The 17,550-nt window shown below is 43.0% G+C and overlaps 1 protein-coding gene and 1 long non-coding RNA gene across 3 annotated transcripts in view; one reads left to right on the top strand and one right to left on the bottom strand.

The window, feature by feature from the left end:
• The window catches only part of CPA6 (carboxypeptidase A6), a 296,227-nt gene that overhangs the window by 164,165 nt on the left and 114,512 nt on the right, over positions 1-17,550 (top strand). The gene's annotated exons all lie outside the window — the stretch shown is intronic.
• The window catches only part of LOC113904241, a 39,064-nt gene continuing 27,860 nt past the window's right edge, over positions 6,347-17,550 (bottom strand). The window contains exons 2-3 of the long non-coding RNA XR_003514453.1: positions 7,473-7,544; positions 6,347-6,672 (exon numbers count right to left, since the gene is read on the bottom strand). This is a non-coding gene — a long non-coding RNA (uncharacterized LOC113904241). The remainder of the gene's footprint in view (positions 6,673-7,472; positions 7,545-17,550) is intronic.

Below are 17,550 nucleotides of genomic sequence, written 5' to 3'. Positions count from 1 at the left end.
CAGTGTCAGACTTTATTTTTGGGGGCTCCAAAATCACTGCAGATGGTGACTGTGGCCATGAAATTAAAAGACGCTTACTCCTTGGAATAAAAGTTATGACCAACCTAGATAGCATATTGAAAAGCAGAGATATTACTTTGCCAACAAAGGTCCGTCTGGTCAAGGCTATGGTTTTTCCAGTGGTCATGTATGGATGTGAGAGTTGGACTGTGAAGAAAGCTGAGCACCAGAATTGATGCTTTTGAACTGTGGTGTTGGAGAAGACTCTTGAGAGTCCCTTGGACTGCAAGGAGATCCAACCAGTCCATTCTGAAGGAGATCAGCCCTGGGATTTCTTTGGAAGGAATGATGCTAAAGCTGAAACTCCAGTACTTTGGCCACCTCATGCGAAGAGTTGACTCATTGGAAAGACTCTGATGCTGGGAGGGATTGGGGGCAGGAGAAGAAGGGGACGACAGAGGATGAGATGGCTGGATGGCATCACTGACTCAATGAACATGAGTTTGGGTGAAGTCCGGGAGATGGTGATGGACAGGGAGGCCTGGCGTGCTGCGATTCGTGGGGTCGCAAAGAGTCGGACACGACTGAGCGACTGAACTGATGGTAGTTCTATTTTTAGTTTTCTGAGAAACCTCCATGCTGTTTTTCATAGTGAAGGACAGCCTATTTCTGATGCATTCCATGCTCATCTGTATTGGAAAAGCAAGATTTTTAACTAATCTTTTGAGACCAATGCTTCAATCCACTCGAACATTCCTTCTGTCACTCCTACCTCCTTGTCTTTGGAAGGGCCATGGTTCTTGAAGGATCCATCTAAAGGGAGGTAGAATTTGGGTTATGTTTAGTTCAGGATGCTGCTGCCAAGTCGTTTCAGTTATGTCCAACTCTGTGCGACCCCATAGATGGCAGCCCACCAGGCTCCCCTGTCCCTGGGATTCTCCAGGCAAGAACACTGGAGTGGGTTGCCATTTCCTTCTCCAATGCGTGAAAGTGAAAAGTGAAAATGAAGTTGCTCAGTCATGTCTGACTCTTAGCAACCCCATAGACTACGGCCCACCAGGCTTCTCAGTCCATAGGATTTTCCAGGCAAGAGTGCTAAAGTTGGGTGCTATTGCCTTCTCCGTTAGTTCGGTATAAGTGGGATTATATTTATATGACTTGAGTTACCTGATCTATACTTGTTAGCTGTCTTTTTCAACCCATTCTGCCAACATAATGACTCTGTGACAGGTGAAGTAAAGTGATACAAACTCATCCTATAATGTCCAGGACTGGAAGTAGGATTCAAGGGGTATAAGATGTGTAAAGCCAGATTCTGCTCTATAGAATAGTCTTCATGTCATCAGACATGCATAGTTGTAAGCATAAGATTTGCTTTTTTTTTTTTTTAACCATCTAATCAAGTCAGAGAAGGCAATGGCACCCCACTCCAGTACTCTTGCCTGGAAAATCCCACGCACGGAGGAGCCTGGAAGGCAGCAGTCCATGGGGTTGCTGAAGGTCGGACATGACTGAGCGACTTCACTTTCACTTTTCACTTTCATATATTGGAGAAGGAAATGGCAACCCACTCCAGTGTTCTTGCCTGGAGAATCCCAGGGACGGGGGAGCCTGGTGGGCTGCCATCTATGGGGTCGCACAGAGTCAGACATGACTGAAGTGACTTAACAGCAGCAGTCAAGACAGACATCCTCTGCTGTTAGAAATGTGCTTGACAGAAAAGCACATGCAGTTATAAATGCACTGTATATTTTTTATGGAAATCATGTAAAGTACCAGAGAAGGCAATGGCAACCCGCTCCAGTACTCTTGCCTGGAAAATCCCATGGACAGAGGAGCCTGGTAGGCTGCAATCCATGTGGTTGCTAAGAGTCGGACAATACTGAGCAACTTCACTTTCACTTTTCACTTTCATGCATTGGAGAAGGAAATGGCAACCCACTCCAGTGTTCTTGCCTGGAGAATCCCAGGGATGGGGGAGCCTGGTGGGCTGCCGTCTATGGGGTCGCACAGAGTCGGACACAACTGAAGTGACTTAGAACGAGCAGCATCTAAAGTAAAATTTCTGTGTTTTCAGAATTTGTGTTTTTTTAATTTATTTATTTTTAATTGAAGGATAATTGCTTTACAATATTGTTTTGATTTCTGCCATATATCAACATGAATTAGCCATAGGTGTACATATGTCTCTTCCCTCTTGTACCTCCCTCCCAACCCCACCCTTTCCTACCCCTCTAGGTTGTTACAGAGCCCCAGTTTGAGTTCCCCGATTATACAGCAAGTTTCCTTTGGCTATCTATTTTGCATATGGTAGTGTATATGTCCATGTTACTTTCTCCTTTCATTTCACCCTCTCCTTCCTTCCCCCCCCACCCTTGTCCACAAGTTCGTTCTCTATGTCTGCATCTTCATTGCTGCCCTGCATATAGGTTCATCAGTACCATCTTTCTAGATTCCATATATATATGTCAATATATGATCAAAAGTAGTGTTTTTAAAGCATGAATCTGTAGCACTTCTGCCAGCAGTGAGTACATTCATGTGATAGGTCACATGTCTTACGCCTTCCACTGTATCATAGCAAATCCTAGTGCATACTTAGCATATCGTGGCCTGATTAAGGCTCATGGTTCCAGACAATATGCTTTGCAAAACTACCACTAACTCAGTTAAGTAGCTTGAAGAAACCATTGTTTTTGTAGCAAAACTATATATTCTTCAGTAAGCTAGTAGTTGCCACGAAAGAGTGATTTGCCTTGGAAACAAACAGACCATTCTGTCATTTTTGAGACTGCATCCAAGTACTGCATTTCGGATTCTTTTGTTGACTATGATGGCTAATCTATTTCTTCTAAGGGATTCTTGCCCACAGTACTGATATAATGGTCATCTGAGTTAAATTCGCCCATTCCAGTCCATTTTAGTCCGTTGATTCCTAAAATGTCGATGTTCACTCTTGCCATCTCCTGTTTGACCACTTCCAATTTGCCTTGATTCTTGGACCTAACATTCCAGGTTCCTATGCAATATTGCTCTTTACAGCATCGGTCTTTACTTCCATCACCAGTCACATCCACAACTGGGTGTTATTTTTGCTTTGGTTCCATCTCTTCATTCTTTCTGGAGTTATTTCTCCACTGATCTCCATTAGCATATTGGGCACCTACTGACCTGGGGAGTTCATCTTTCAGTGTCCTATCTTTTTGCCTTTTCATACTGTTCACAGAGTTCTCAAGGCAAGAACACTGAAGTGGTTTGCCATTCCCTTCTCCAGCAGACTACGTTTTGTCAGAACTCTCCACCATGACCCATCTGTCTTGGGTGGCCCTACACGGGCATGGCTCATAGTGTCATTGAGTTAGACAAGGCTGTAGTCCATGTGATCAGATTGGTCAGTTTCCTGTGATTGTGGTTTTCAGTCTGTCTGCCCTCTGATGAAGAAGGGTATGAGGATTATGGAAGTTTCCTGATGGGAGAGACTGACTGAGGGGGAAACTGGGTCCTGTTCTGATGGGCAGGGCCATGTTCAGTAAATCTTTAATCCAATTTTCTGTTGATGGATGGGGCTGTGTTCCCTCCCTGTTATTTACCTGAGGCCAACTATAAACTTGCATCTGGATCAGTCTCTTGTGGGGTCACTGCTTCTTTCCCCTGGGTCCTGGTGCACACAGGATTCTGTTTGTGCCCACCAAGAGTTTGTTTCCTAGTCCTGCCTAAGTTCTGGTGGCTGTATGGTGGGCTCAGTGGCGACCTCCTCTAAGGGGGCTTATGCCATACACATGTTTGCTGCACCCAGAGCCCCTGCCCCTGTGGCAGTCCTCTGCTGACCCATACCTCCACAGGAGACACTCAAACAGAGTTCTGCCTCAGTCTCTGTGGGGTCTCTGGGTCCTGGTGCGCACAAGCTTTGTTTGAGCCCTCTGAGAATTGTTTAAGCTGGATTTAGAAAAGGCAAAGGAACCAGAGATCAAACTGCCATCTGTTGAATCATCGAAAAAGCAAGAGAGTTCCAGAAAAACACCTACTTTTCCTATATTGACTATACCAAAGCCTTTGACTATGTGGACCACAAAAAACTGTCGAAAATTCTTAGAGAGATGGGAATAACAGACCACCTGACCTACCTCTTGAGAAATCTGTATGCAGGTCAGGAAGCAACAGTTAGAACTGGACATGGAACAACAGACTGGCTCCAAATAGGACAAGGAGTACGTCAAGGCTGTATATTGTCACCCTGCTTATTTAACTTATATGCAGAGTACATCATGTGAAATGCTGGGCTGGATAAAGCACAAGCTGGAATGAAGATTGCCTGGAGAAATATCAATAACCTCAGATATGCAGATGACACCACCCTTATGGCAGAAAGTGAAGAAGAACTAAAGAGCCTCTGATGAAAGTGGAGGAGAGTGAAAAAGTTGGCTTAAAACTCAACATTCAGAAAATGAAGATCATGGCATCTGGTCCCATCACTTCATGGCAAATAGATGGGGAAACAGTGGAAACCGTAGCTGACTTTATTTTTCTGGGCTCCAAAATCACTACAGATGGTGACTGCGGCCATGAAATTAAAAGACACTTACTCCTTGGAATAAAAATTATGACCAACCTAGATAGCATATTAAAAAGCAGAGACATTACTTTGCCAACAAGGGCCCATCTAGTCAAAGCTATGGTTTTTCCAGTGGTCATGTATGGATGTGAGAGTTGGACTATAAAGAAAGCTGAGCACTGAAGAATTGATGCTTTTGAACTGTGGTGTTGGAGAAGACTCTTGAGAGTCCCTTGGACTGCAAGGAGATCAAACCAGTCAATCCTAAAGGAAATCAGTCCTGAATATTCATTGGAAGGACTGATGCTGAAGCTGAAACTCCAATACTTTGGCCACCTGATGCAAAGAGCTGACTCATTTGAAAAGACCCTGATGCTGGGAGGGATTGGGGGCAGGAGGAGAAGGGGACGACAGAGGATAAAGATGGTTAGATGACCTCACCGACTCAATGGACATGAGTTTGAGTAAACTCCGGGAGTTGGCAATGGACAGGGAGGCCTGGTGTGCTGCAGTCCATGAGGTCACAAAGACTAAGCGACTGAACTGAACTGAAGAGTGATTTGACTGTAGCTCAATACAAAGGAAGAGTGATTTTAAGACATTCTTGGATTGCCTTTGTGAACCATGTTAATTTTGCATTTTTTAAGAGACTACCTCAAACTGTGTAAGCATCCACAAGACCTATACCTGCCCTGGCCAGGTCCACTCATCTGATTCCCAATATGAGAGAGGAGTTGCACTGGTTGGTCTACTCTGTTGTCTAAATAATAAATAATACACATTTGTGAGAAAGATGGTGTAGGGGAAAGACTCTATTATTATTACTGTGACTCTTACTATCTACAAATCTGCTCCTCTTTCAGTCTCTTCACATGCCAGCTGATGACTTAGTTCCATTCTTAAATTTCAAATTACCCATGAAGAAGTCTAACTCAACTTTTCTTTCTAGGCTACAGTATAGGTTATTGAGGAGCCCATGGAGTAACCACCCTTTTGCTCCAAACAGTGGCCATTCCTTTGTAAAGAACAACTCTGAGCCTCACCAGTATTCCTGGGCATCTCCTTTAATCATCTCTCCAGTCAGTACATGAATATGAAAGAGGCTTGATGAGCAGCATTGAGTACCCTACTGAGGCTGGAGAACCTGCAGCAGAGCCAATCCACACACTCCCTGCCCTTCTCCAGCAGCCCTGGCTCTCTGGGTGTAGGGACAGAGAAGGTAAGCTGCAGCATTGGTCCAGGGCTGGGGTTGGCTGGTGAGGGTGCAGTGGCATGAGGTCACATAGCGAGATGATTGTAAGTGCTGTCAACCACGATGTACGGTTTGGTAAAGAAAGAGTGAAGGCTGCAAGGGAACTGGAAACCAGGAGAAAGCAATAGAATCTAGGGATTCAATATGTAAATGAGATTAAAACTCAGAAAGGTGAAAGCATGGCTCAGGATCTGTTGTGGTCCATGAGTGGTTAAGATTTTGGAAGTGTCATAAGATGTCCTCAAAGTGCATGTCTGGAGTGGAGTGGAGATCTGGATCATTGTAGTCAAGATGGTGAAGGTTCAGGTGTCAATTACGGATGTTTCTAGAATGTTGTCTTGCTTCTAGAATGTTGTCTGCAGGTGGGGTACTGACTGCACACCATGAGGAAGTGCCCCATCCCAGTGCATGAGGGAAAATGACCACAAGGTCAGCAGAGGGCAGCACCAAGTCAGGACAGATGGCAGTGCATCCATGTAGCATTATCTTTGGAGGAAGATACTCCTCTTCTAGAGTAAAACTAAAGAGTAGAGGCATTGAAGCCATAAGGGGGACCTGGGAAAATACCAAGCAGGAGAAGAAATGGAAGATTGGCTATGACTTCCATGAGATTTGAGCTATTTATCCAGATATGAGGATTTAGTTTTGCTCTAGAAGGCTTTTCAGAAGCCATTTGGGTGTCTGGCAAAGAAATGAAAATCATGAATCAGTTGCAACCATTTACGAATGAAATTCTCTCTGAAAGTTTAATTTAGTCTTGGCAACAGCAAAGGAAGGGTCCACTTGTCATGGTGATTCTTGCTGTCCAAGTGTTTGCAGGAGGCCTTCTTCAGAGTGGCACACAAGGAGCCTGGTACTCTTGAAAAGTCTGGCAAAGTAGAGATGGCATCTTAGAGACAGAGCTCATCTGCCTGAGAGTCCAGGTACCTGAGAAAAATCTGCTTCACAAGTCAACCATGTTTTCAGTAGATTCCCATAGTTGACTGATACATACAAATGATTTGTTCATTCTGTTTCCCCTGGGGGTGGGGGGAACAAATCTAATAGCAACTTGGCAAATAATCACCATTGAATTTGCTGTCCTAAAGGTCTTTTTCAAAGCAGTTTATCCTTTAGGAGCAAAAAAAAAAAAAATAGTGCTTTTGTACTTTGGGGCTTCCCTGGTGGCTCAGACAGTAAAGGATCTGCCTGCAATGCAGGAGACCCAGGTTCGATCCCTGGGCAGGGACGATCCTCTGGAGAAGGGCATGGCAACCCACTCCAGTATTCTTGCCTGGAGAATTCCATAGACAGAGGAGCCTGGTGGCCTGCAGTCCATGGGACTGCAAAGAGTCAGACAGGACTGAGCAACTAATGCTTTGGCTCCATGTCCGTTAGCTCCTCTGCTGCTCCATTTCTAGGGTGTTTCATGGTAGCCCTGCACCTTGTATGCAGTGCAAGGAGCTTCCTTTGATCTATCATGTCAGCAGTCAGGGAAGCCCCTTAGCCCATCAGAGGTCTGCCTCAAGGGACAGACTTCAAAGTGATTGTCATTCTCAGAAATAAGCACACTAACGGGTCTGTATGGGTTTTTTTAATCACATGCCGCCGACAGAAACTTCATCATTGGTTTTGTTTTTCTATGTCCCATTATCCTTCCAGCCTTCCCCCTTTGAAGTGTTTACTCACCATCTCTACATCTGGGTTTTAAGGGGGATTCTGCAGTAGTTTACAGCATACCTAACAGCAGAGCAAGATACTCTGGGGGAAAAAAAAAAGAAAGACACACCATGATCCCAGATCTAATTGTCTCCCACCTGCTCTCCATTACCCAGCATATTTGTTTCGGGGTCGTGCAGATTTAAATTTGTCTCTAGCTTTAATTAGAATAGCATGACCAATCTGACCAAATGTCACATACTAAATGATTTAGAGACCACACTGTGATTCTTAATTCATTTCTCGGTAGTAATCATTTTTTGACACTGAGTCAAAATACTTCTTATAAGATTCCTTCAGAGGACGGCAGCATTACCCTTTGTGATTTGCAATGATTGTTCTCATCATTGTTTATTTAGGATGAGCTTGTTGCCAATTTATGGATCATTTTACATCTGAAGAAACTCATAAAAGTATATTGGCAGTTTTAATTACTAATTAAAATACACTGACTTCATTTGTTCTGCTGTTGTTCAGTCACTGTCGTGTCCAACACCTTGTAACCCCATGGACTGTATGTAGCACGCCAGGCTTCCCTGTCCTTCACAGTCTCCTGAGTTTGCTCAAACTCATGTCCATTGAATCAGTGATGGCATCCAACTATCTCATCCTCAGTCACTCCCTTCTTGTCCTGCCCTCAATATTTCCCAGCATCAGGGTCTTTTCCAATGAGTCCATTTTTCACATCAGGCAGCCAAAGTTTTGGACACTGACTTCATACTTAGTGTATATAATGAGCTCAATTCAGCCTTTTTAAATGAGAAAATTCACTTTATGCTGGGATAATGGTTGGAAACAGACACAGATCCCTTCTAATGGATACTGATTGGTATAACCATTTTACTGATGTGATGGTTACAAGAACATTCTGTATATTTGATACAGCTCTATGTGCTATTGTCAGAACTCACTCATGTAAGAGAAGAATACAGTTTTGCAAAAGGGTGAATCATTGCACAAGCAGGAAGTCTGAATTAAATAAACTAATACCGTAGGTACTGTCCTATATCTCCAAAAAATTATCTTTAGTAGCCACTGCTCAGTTTGTATCCCAGCCAAAGCACAGGCTGCCAAAAAAAAGGGGGGGGGGGGGCGGTGCTGGGGCAGGGAAATAGGCAGAGAATAGAGAGAGAAATGTGGGTTTGACCACTGCAGACTTCAGCAAGCTTTACTCCTAGAAGCAAGACCAATTGCATGGTTTTGTTTCTTATACATACATTTTGTCCTGCCAACAAGAGGATAACCTCCTCTGGGGCAGTTATATCATTCCTTCAATTTTAAGTACTGGAAATAAAGCTTTATGCAAAGTCCTAGGACCCCTAACTTATACTTAGTAGAAGCAACCTGAACCAGTAAGGAGCTCTCCCATACTGAGAGAACTGGAGAGGTAGATTACCAGTGTGCTCCCCAACCCTCAAAAATGGAAGAGTTTTCCAGCCCAGGATGACTGCTCCAGGAAGGATAACTGAGTCCAGGAAGGGAAAGTGAATAAATCATTTAAATCGTGCCTCAGAGAATGCAGTGGGGATCGGTTAAAGTTAGCACTGAGTGCATCCTTGAAGGACACAGGCTGAACATGCAGAATTTCCCCCATAGAGAGAAGCATGGAAACATGACGAAATGCAGTGGCCTTACTGTGGGAGAGGAATGGGATTTTAAGGCTGTTAGTGTCAGGTCATATGGTATCATCCCTGATGGCTCAGTGGGGTAAAGAATCTGCCTGCCAATGCAAGAGATGCAGGTTTGATCCCTAGTTCGGGAAGATCCCCCTGGAGAAGGGAATGGCTACCCACTCCAGTGTTCTTGACTGGAGAATCCCATTGGCATGCTACAGTCCGTGGGGCCACAAAGAGTCGGACACAACTGAGCACACATATACACACACTCAGGCCTGAACTCCCCAACCCACATTGTATAACTGTAGTCTGGGAAAGGAACTGGATATGAGATGACTTCTCCCTTCTTAGAACTACATGGGTTATTCCAATAGCTGGCTTTCCAGCTGAATCCTCTTAGAGAAGCCTGACCTCCTTGAGAGAACTTCAGAGCAATATCTTTTCATTTTCTATTCAAAAATTTTAGGAAAAAATTTATCATAATAGCTAACAGTCCTCGAGTTGTTAATTATTAGTCAAACACACAGTGTTCTTTACCTATGTCATCTCATTTAATGCAAAAGCCTTAGGCAGCAAACATTACTAATTTCCAGGTTCTGAAGCTAGGAAGCAGGAGAGCAGTGATCGAAATGTAACCTGGGAGCTGACCCCAGGCCTGTGTTCTCAAACATGCTTCATTTTCCAAGGGACAGTTGCTTTGTGTTTTTGCTAACGCTGAAGCATTTATTTCTGTAGCTTCTGTTTTAATTAAATAAGGAAACTGTGATTTCACAACTCGCTTAGAATTGCTTTTCTTTTTCTTGTCATCATTCTAGTTTTTGATTCAGTTCAGTTCTACAGACATTCATTGAGCAACTACTCTGTGCAACTATTCAGTGTTCCTATGGAAACACAGCCTCTGCCCAGGAAGAGCATGTGAATGGGACAAAATGAATACAGAGGAAAGAGAGAGCCATACAATTGCAATATATTGTATCAGCAAATGCAAGACGGTGTCATGCCAGCTGCATGTAGAACTGCAGAGCAAGGAGTAAGTTGCTGATTGAAAGTACCCACAGACTAAGTCTTCCTAACAGTCATCAGGACAGGGAAGCCAGGCATGCTGCAGTCCAAGGGTCGCAAAGAGTTGGACATGACTGAGGGACTGAACTGAACAGTCATCAGGAAGTTTCATGCTCCCAACCATCAACACTTGTTATGGCGCTTGAATCAGACATTCTCTTAGAGCCAGAAAAGGCACAAAATCTTGGCCAAGACCTCAACAAAGTATAGGGCTTTGAGTGCCTGAGTAAAATATTCAGGGAGAAAGGGACAGAAACGTGGGGAAAGGCAAGATGCAGCAGCAGAAGAATGGACATAATAAGCTGAAAAGTGTATGTCTGTATGTTTTCACTTAGGCCGGAAGGGGCTGGTTGTGGAGAACTGGACTTAGAGCTCTCCTTTAAGGAACCCCAGTAACTTCTGGCTCCGCTAATCACTAAGGGCACTGTTCCTTGCTCTCCACCAGAGACTGGATCTCAGAACAGTCTTGGCGCTTCTAGGGATCACCCAGAGATCTAATTCATTGTTTTAAACCTGAAGAATTTACCCTAACAAACTCTTATCTGCCCAAGTCCTCCCATTCCAATAGCCATTACTCTACTCTCATCTAGACAATCACTATTAGCTTCCTAACTGCTCTGCTTTCTTTCAAGGTCGCTCTGCACCAACTCCCGTCCCTTCTACACAACACAGATTACCTTCTGTAAACTGTAGTTCAGATCATCATTATTATATCATATCTGCATCTTCATCAGTGATGAATGTGGCAGGAAGTATGCTGCCACACACAAACATCAGCTTTATTTCCACTTTACAGATGATGAAGTGCTAGCGCTCTGCTAAGTCGCTTCAGTCATGTCCGACTCTTTGCGACCCCTCGGACTGCAGCCCGCCAGGCTCCTCTGTCCATGGGATTCTCCAGGCAGGAATGCTGGAGTGGGTTGCCATTTCCTTCTCCAACAGATGATGAAACTGAGATTTAAATAGTCACAAGTCACACAGCTTATTAAAAAGACAAAGTCAGCATTTGAATCTGGGTCTAACTCCAATGTTCATCTTAGCCATTTTTCTATCCTGCCTCCTCCCATTTCTCTGAGAATTTGTAAGGCAACAGGGAAGCACTAAGTGTGTTTGAACACACCACTTTACATGAAAAGTTTTCCTCCTAGACATCACTACCTATTTAAATTCTCCCTCAATCCCATCTCTTCCATGAAGAAAAGCAAAATAGCGCACAGAAGAATATACCGTTCTGATCATTTGTATTTTGAAACAGTCTTAACTTACAGAAAACATGGAAGTATAGTCAATACAAAGGGTTTTTTTCTAAACCATCTGAAACTAAGTTTTCCCCGTTATGCTGAACACTTCCAAGTATATTTCCTCCAAACAATTTGGAGTTTCCTAATAACCAAAATAGGACCCTCAAACTCCGAAATTAACACTGATATCTTACTACCATTCAATCTTCAGGCCCCACTCAGATTTTGCCAGTTCTCCCAAAAATGTCCTTTATAGTAAAAGCATCTGGTACAGAGTCACGTGATTGGATTAAATTGTCATCTCTCTCTAGTTTCCCTCAGTCTGAAACAAGTCTTTCCTTAACTTTCATGATGTTGAGACTTCTGAAGTTTTCAAGTCAGTTATTTTGTAGAATATTTTTTGTTTTGTTCATGTTTCCTTGGCTCTAGAATCTGGTTATGCTTCTTCAGCAGAAACATCAGAGAACATCTCTGTGTTCTTGTTGCATCCTATCTACTAGCATAAATTTCTGTGTGTCCCATGGCTGATGATGTTCACGGCAACTATTAACTGAAAAGGAGTCTGCCAGGCTTCTCCACTGTTTCTTCTCCTAAGTGCTTTGTAGAGAGGTATTTTGAAACTGTGTAATTCCCATTTCTCATAAAACTTTAATCTATGTATAATATATATTAATATGGGCTCATGTTTTCCTATCTTATTCAAGAGATCTAATCTATTATTACCATGATCTATAATGATGCTAAATTTGTTCTGTATTAGACCAGTGGGGACTTTCTTAAGTTGGCCTCTGTGTCTTTTCCCATCCTTCTAATCATACTTTGGTTATTTTCTTTCTGGCACAAGAGGGAGTTCCCAATTCATCTTGTACTTCCCTTGCCCCAGTCCTGGAATTAGCCATTTCTCCAAAGAGTCCTGGCTCCTTTTAGTGCAAACTGGTATTTTAGAAGTCAAGGTCTAGACATTGGGTATGCTCGTTGATGCTGGTAGACAGAGCTAATGACCATAGGCACATATTATATATATGTGTGTGTGTGTGTGTGTGTGTGTACACACACACATATACACACATTCCAACTTTTATTTGAATATTTATTTTTGTATCTGCTTTTATGTTGAAAAGCATTGGTTTACATTAAAGCCTATTTTAATTTTTTGTCCTGTTTGTAATTCCTTTCTTTGGTACTGAGAAACCAGCCTCCCATTATTTGAAATGCATTTACTTATTTGACCAATCCCCTTGAGTATATCCTACTCATATCATTTCCTCAACTTTACACACACACACACACCGTCCTCCTCACCCTATTTGGGCTCTAAAACCCTGTGCCAGGCCACCAATTACCCCATATAGAATCCCTTCTTAATCTATGCAAGTGCTGATGCTCAGAGTGAGCACCTATCCACATGCATACCCTCCTCACCCTCCATGGGCTCCAACATCCATCTCCTGGCCAAGCCCTCTATATGGGGACACCCTCATGACCCTGGCCAGGCTCTGACACCACTCTCCCTCCCTGCTCCAGCAGGACACCCTCCTCACCCTCCTTCCTACACAGGCATCCTGCCCAGCTTCTGGGTTTCCATCCCCCACCCCCAAACAGGGCTGCTCAGCCCCACCTCAGGGTCTTAGGGCTGAACTGTTCAGGAAGGGAAGGGAAGAGGAGGAGAAAGAGGAAAAGGAAACAAGCATGTACTTGGAAGTAAAATAAATATGCCTTTCCATTCCTGTCACCGCTTAAGAGCTTGATGAACTCTGGCAAAGCTGCTGACCTTCTCTGAGCTTTTTCCCTAAGAAGGCAGAGGGCATAGTCTAAGGAAGAAAGACTTTGAAGTCAGAGACTTGTTTTGAAACCAGGTTCTGCCACTGTCTCAGTCTGTCCAGGCTTCTATAACAAAATAACAGACTTGGTGACTAAGAAACAACAGAAATTATTTCTCACAGTCCTGGAGGCTGGAAGTCCAAGACCAGGTTGCCGGCATGGTCCGGTTCTGGTGAAGTCTTTTGGTTCGCGGGCTGCTAGCTTCTCACTGTCTTCTCATGTGGTGGGAAGGGGCTCAGGAGCTCTCAGGTTTCCTTATTAAGTCACTAATCCCCTTCAGGAAACCCTGTCCTCATGACCTAATCATCTCTCAAAGTCCCGACCTGCCAGTACCATCCCACTGGGCATTAGAATTCCAACACGTGTGTATGGGAGGCAGACACACATGCTCAGACATCGTGGCCGCTGACTAGTTCCGTGACCTCAGGCAAATCACCTACACTCATTGTGAAATGAGAGGGGTTAAGTGTGATGCTGTATACAAAGTGCCTGGTGCGGGCCAGAACTGGCAGTTGCTGTTGCTATAGTTATCTGTAAATGGAGATATCAACATCCAGGTTCTAGGGTTGTTATGAGGATTCATGATACGAGATGTGAACCACTGGCACACCACACAAATAAATGCTTAGTGTATAATTGCTGCTCTTCTGGATGCCTCCTGTGTGGCACATATATTCTGCCCTTACATTCTCCCAATTAGGTTGTAAATTCATTGAAAGCAGGAATCTTCTTAGGCTCATTTTGTATCTTCAGCAATGCCTAGGGAAGTTCTTGACATGTATTTTTTTTTCATTAAATTAATGGAGAGCTTTAAATTACCAAGATTAAAATCTGGGAGTTTTGTTCTATAGGCAATTTGTAGTCATTATAATTTGAGGGTATGGCAGAGACGTTGGAAGTGTTAAAGAGTGATTAATTGGTTGGTTCTCTACAAGATGAATTACAAGAGGAATGGAAGGTGGAGATTTAGAAATTGTCTATTTATTTGGTGTACTATATAGAATCTTCCACATTTGCATGTTTATAATGTGGTTTCAAATAATCAGGCTTTGGTGAGCCAAACTACATTTACTCTCTAAACAATAATTGTTTTCAGCAAGAGTGGATAGATGTTTTGTTTTGTTTTGTTTTGTTTTGTTTTTTTTGCAGTGTCAGGGTGAATGAGGAATAAGGGATGGGGCTAAGCAGAGATTCCCATAAAGATTCTGACTCACAAAACTGGCTGGAAAGGGGATCTAGAAGGAAAATGGGAGAGGACCTAGTTGACAGTTTCCATTTGGCTTAAAGTCCTGGTGTCAGCTGGTCACTTAAGATGCTTGTGTGTGTGTGTGTGTGTGTGTGTGTGCACATGCATATGTGCTCAGTCATGTGTGTGTGTGTGTGTGTGCACGCGCGCATGCACACAAATGTGCTCAGTCATGTCTAACTCTTTGCCAACCCTATGGACCATAGCTGGCCAGGATCCTCTGTCCATGGCAATTCTCCAAGCAAGAGTACTGAAGTGGGTTGGCATGCACTCCTCCAGGGGATCTTCCCGACCCAAGGATCAAACCCATGTCTCTGCATCTCCTGCATTAACAGATGGGTTCTTTACTGCTGGGGATGTCAATACCTAAGTTAAAACGTCAGGAACACTTGAAAAGTTGGCAAACCTCAGCTTCCTTCAAGTCAACCCTTACCCCACCCCAATGTGAACCTCTTCTGGTAGGAGAAGAAAGAATGAGTGAATGAATGAGTAGCGATTCTAGGGCCCTTCACCCTTGAGCCCCATCCCCCACCCACCTCTTACCAATGCAGTTTACTGCTCTCCACAAAGGCTTTTCCTATCCATGGGGACCGTGGCTGTGTAACTCTGGGAAGATAAGGTTTTGCAGGACACTGTTAACTGTCTGCTGCTTTTGAAAGCTTTGTCTTTCTTTCTGGCACATACCTGGACTAAAGGATAGAAGTCTGGGAAGCCCAAGCTTGAGAAAGGTAGCCTCGTCCCACTGAGGGAGACTGTATGTAAATCAGGAATGTCCCCAATGTCATAAATGGTGGCATCTAGCAAGCACAGAGAAGGATCATTGCTTTTGTAACAACTGTGTTCTCTCCATTTCACTGTGCAGTGGTTTAGAATCAGAGTCCTGCCAAATGTCCGTCTGGGAAATAGGACTCTTTGGTCCAAATCATCAGCAGTAGAAAGCCCTAGTGTTAAATCCTCTGTTTATGAAGTTATAGACAAGTTTCTCATTTTACTGCTTTCCCTCAGTGACTCAGAGCATGACGTCTATGGTTGTGAGAGGTTGTGATTTAGGAGAGGTTTATACTAACCTTTGTCAAGACCTTAAAAAGATAAACAGTAGGATCAGGAAGAAAGCTTGCCTGTATCTCCACACTTGTAAAATTTGAATAGACTTGGGATGTTGACAGTGGAGAAAGTCGGTTCTACTCTTACGGTAGGGTCATAATGACCGAACATGAGCAGAAATCTGAAGACTGTGTCCTTATACAGCTAAATTCTCCACCTTGACAGGGAGTAATTTTGTAGGATAGCATGGCTATGGAGTAGTGAGCGGGGCTGTGGCCAGGCTAGCATCATTCTTCCTGAGACTGAATTCATAGATGAACTTCATCTTGTTGACTTTGTCTACCCAGTGTCCCTGTATATTATATGTGTATTTGCAAGGAGGGGTAATAAATACTTTCAGTGGGAGAAGTATAAAAGTTAGATAATCTATCAATTGGGAAATTGTTCTATGAGTAGTCTAGATAAAGTTTTATGGATTTTATTAACTTACATGTATATAAATGCTATATCATGGATAGTATAGTTATGGTACTATAAGAGTGTGCCAAGATATGGGGACAAAGAGAAATTTCCTAATGAAATACGGTTCTCTAGAAGTGTAATGTCTTTAGTCAGACCCCAGACTTTGGTGCATGACATGTTATGGTCAACCATTTGATTCAAGGGGGGCCTCAGATGTGTTTGGAAAAGGAAGATGAGTCAATATCAGACAGTCTGATAAGCCCCTTGGACTAATATAACTTGATAGGGCTTCATGAAAGAAAATGTCATCAGTTTTACTGATTCTTGTGCTCTGCCTTAAATTTTTGCTTATGTGACAAGATTATACCTTTTTCCTTTGAGTCAGTGTTCAGAGCATGTTTGCAGACACCTTCAGGCTCATGATGAAGTGTGACCATATGGAATGAACAGCCTAAGCCCACAAGATTTGTGATATTCATTTGCTGAGAGCAAATGCATTGGTGAATGGTTTGCAACTGCTCTTCCTCACTTTGTTTTGCATTGACAGAGTCTTGCATCAAAACTATGCTTAACCCCCTTCCTGCTGATCTCTTTTTCCAAGAGGATTTAGTGTAGCACATGAATGGTCCAACCTGTGAAAACAGCTGTCCACTTGTTCTGGGTAGACTTAGAAGAATAAAAACTTTATATTTAGGTACTTTGAATTTCTATGTTCCTTTGAAGGATAACACTCATAATTTGCATTTATTTGCATATTTTAGACAGTGCCAAAAGCTAAATTTATTTTTTAATCCAATAGCTATTTAAAGAAGTAATCAACAAGGTAGACAAAATAGATGCTCCTACAAGCTTATATTCTAGTCATGGAGAAGAAAATAGGCAAATACAGAAGAAAACAAGGTAATTAAGGATTATGGTAAATGCTATGAGAGAAATAAAGGGGATTATATTGAGAGAATGGAATTCTTTGAAAGCTCAGTAAAAGCCTCTTTTAAAAGGTGATAATAAGACTGTAACCTGTCATGCGAAGGTCTCAAAAGAAAACATTCCAGACAAATACCATTGTAAGCACAAAGGCAGATTTGCCTAGCAGAGCTTAGTTGCTTTATGGAAAAAAAAGTTAGTGTGGCTGGATTGCAATAAATAGAAAGAAGAGGAGTTAATCATGAGGTCTGAGATACACCCCAGGGCAAGGTCATTCAAGGCCTGGGAGAAAACCATATAAAACTGGGGTTTATTCTGAGGAAAGTGGAAAGCTGACTTTTTAAGCAGAGGTATGATGTGGTCTAGGCTTCCCAGGTGGTTCAGTAAAAAAAGAATCTGCCTACTAATGTGGGAAATGCAGGTTCAGTCCCTGGGTTGGGAAGATCTCCTGGTGAAGGAAATGACAACCCACTCCAGTATCCTTGCCTGGAGAATTCCATGGACAGAGGAGCCTGGCAGTCTGTAGTTCGTAGAGTCACTAAAAATCAGAAACAGAGCACACATGCACGATGTGATCTAAAGCAAAAGACTCTTTCTTCCAGGAATGGACAATCTTAGACATATTCAAAACC

The sequence above is a fragment of the Bos indicus x Bos taurus genome, chromosome 14 (assembly GCF_003369695.1).
Source record: "Bos indicus x Bos taurus breed Angus x Brahman F1 hybrid chromosome 14, Bos_hybrid_MaternalHap_v2.0, whole genome shotgun sequence".
NCBI lineage: Eukaryota > Metazoa > Chordata > Mammalia > Artiodactyla > Bovidae > Bos > Bos indicus x Bos taurus.
The sequence above is the reverse complement of the archived record's forward strand: the minus strand, read 5'-3'. Positions and strand labels throughout refer to the sequence as shown.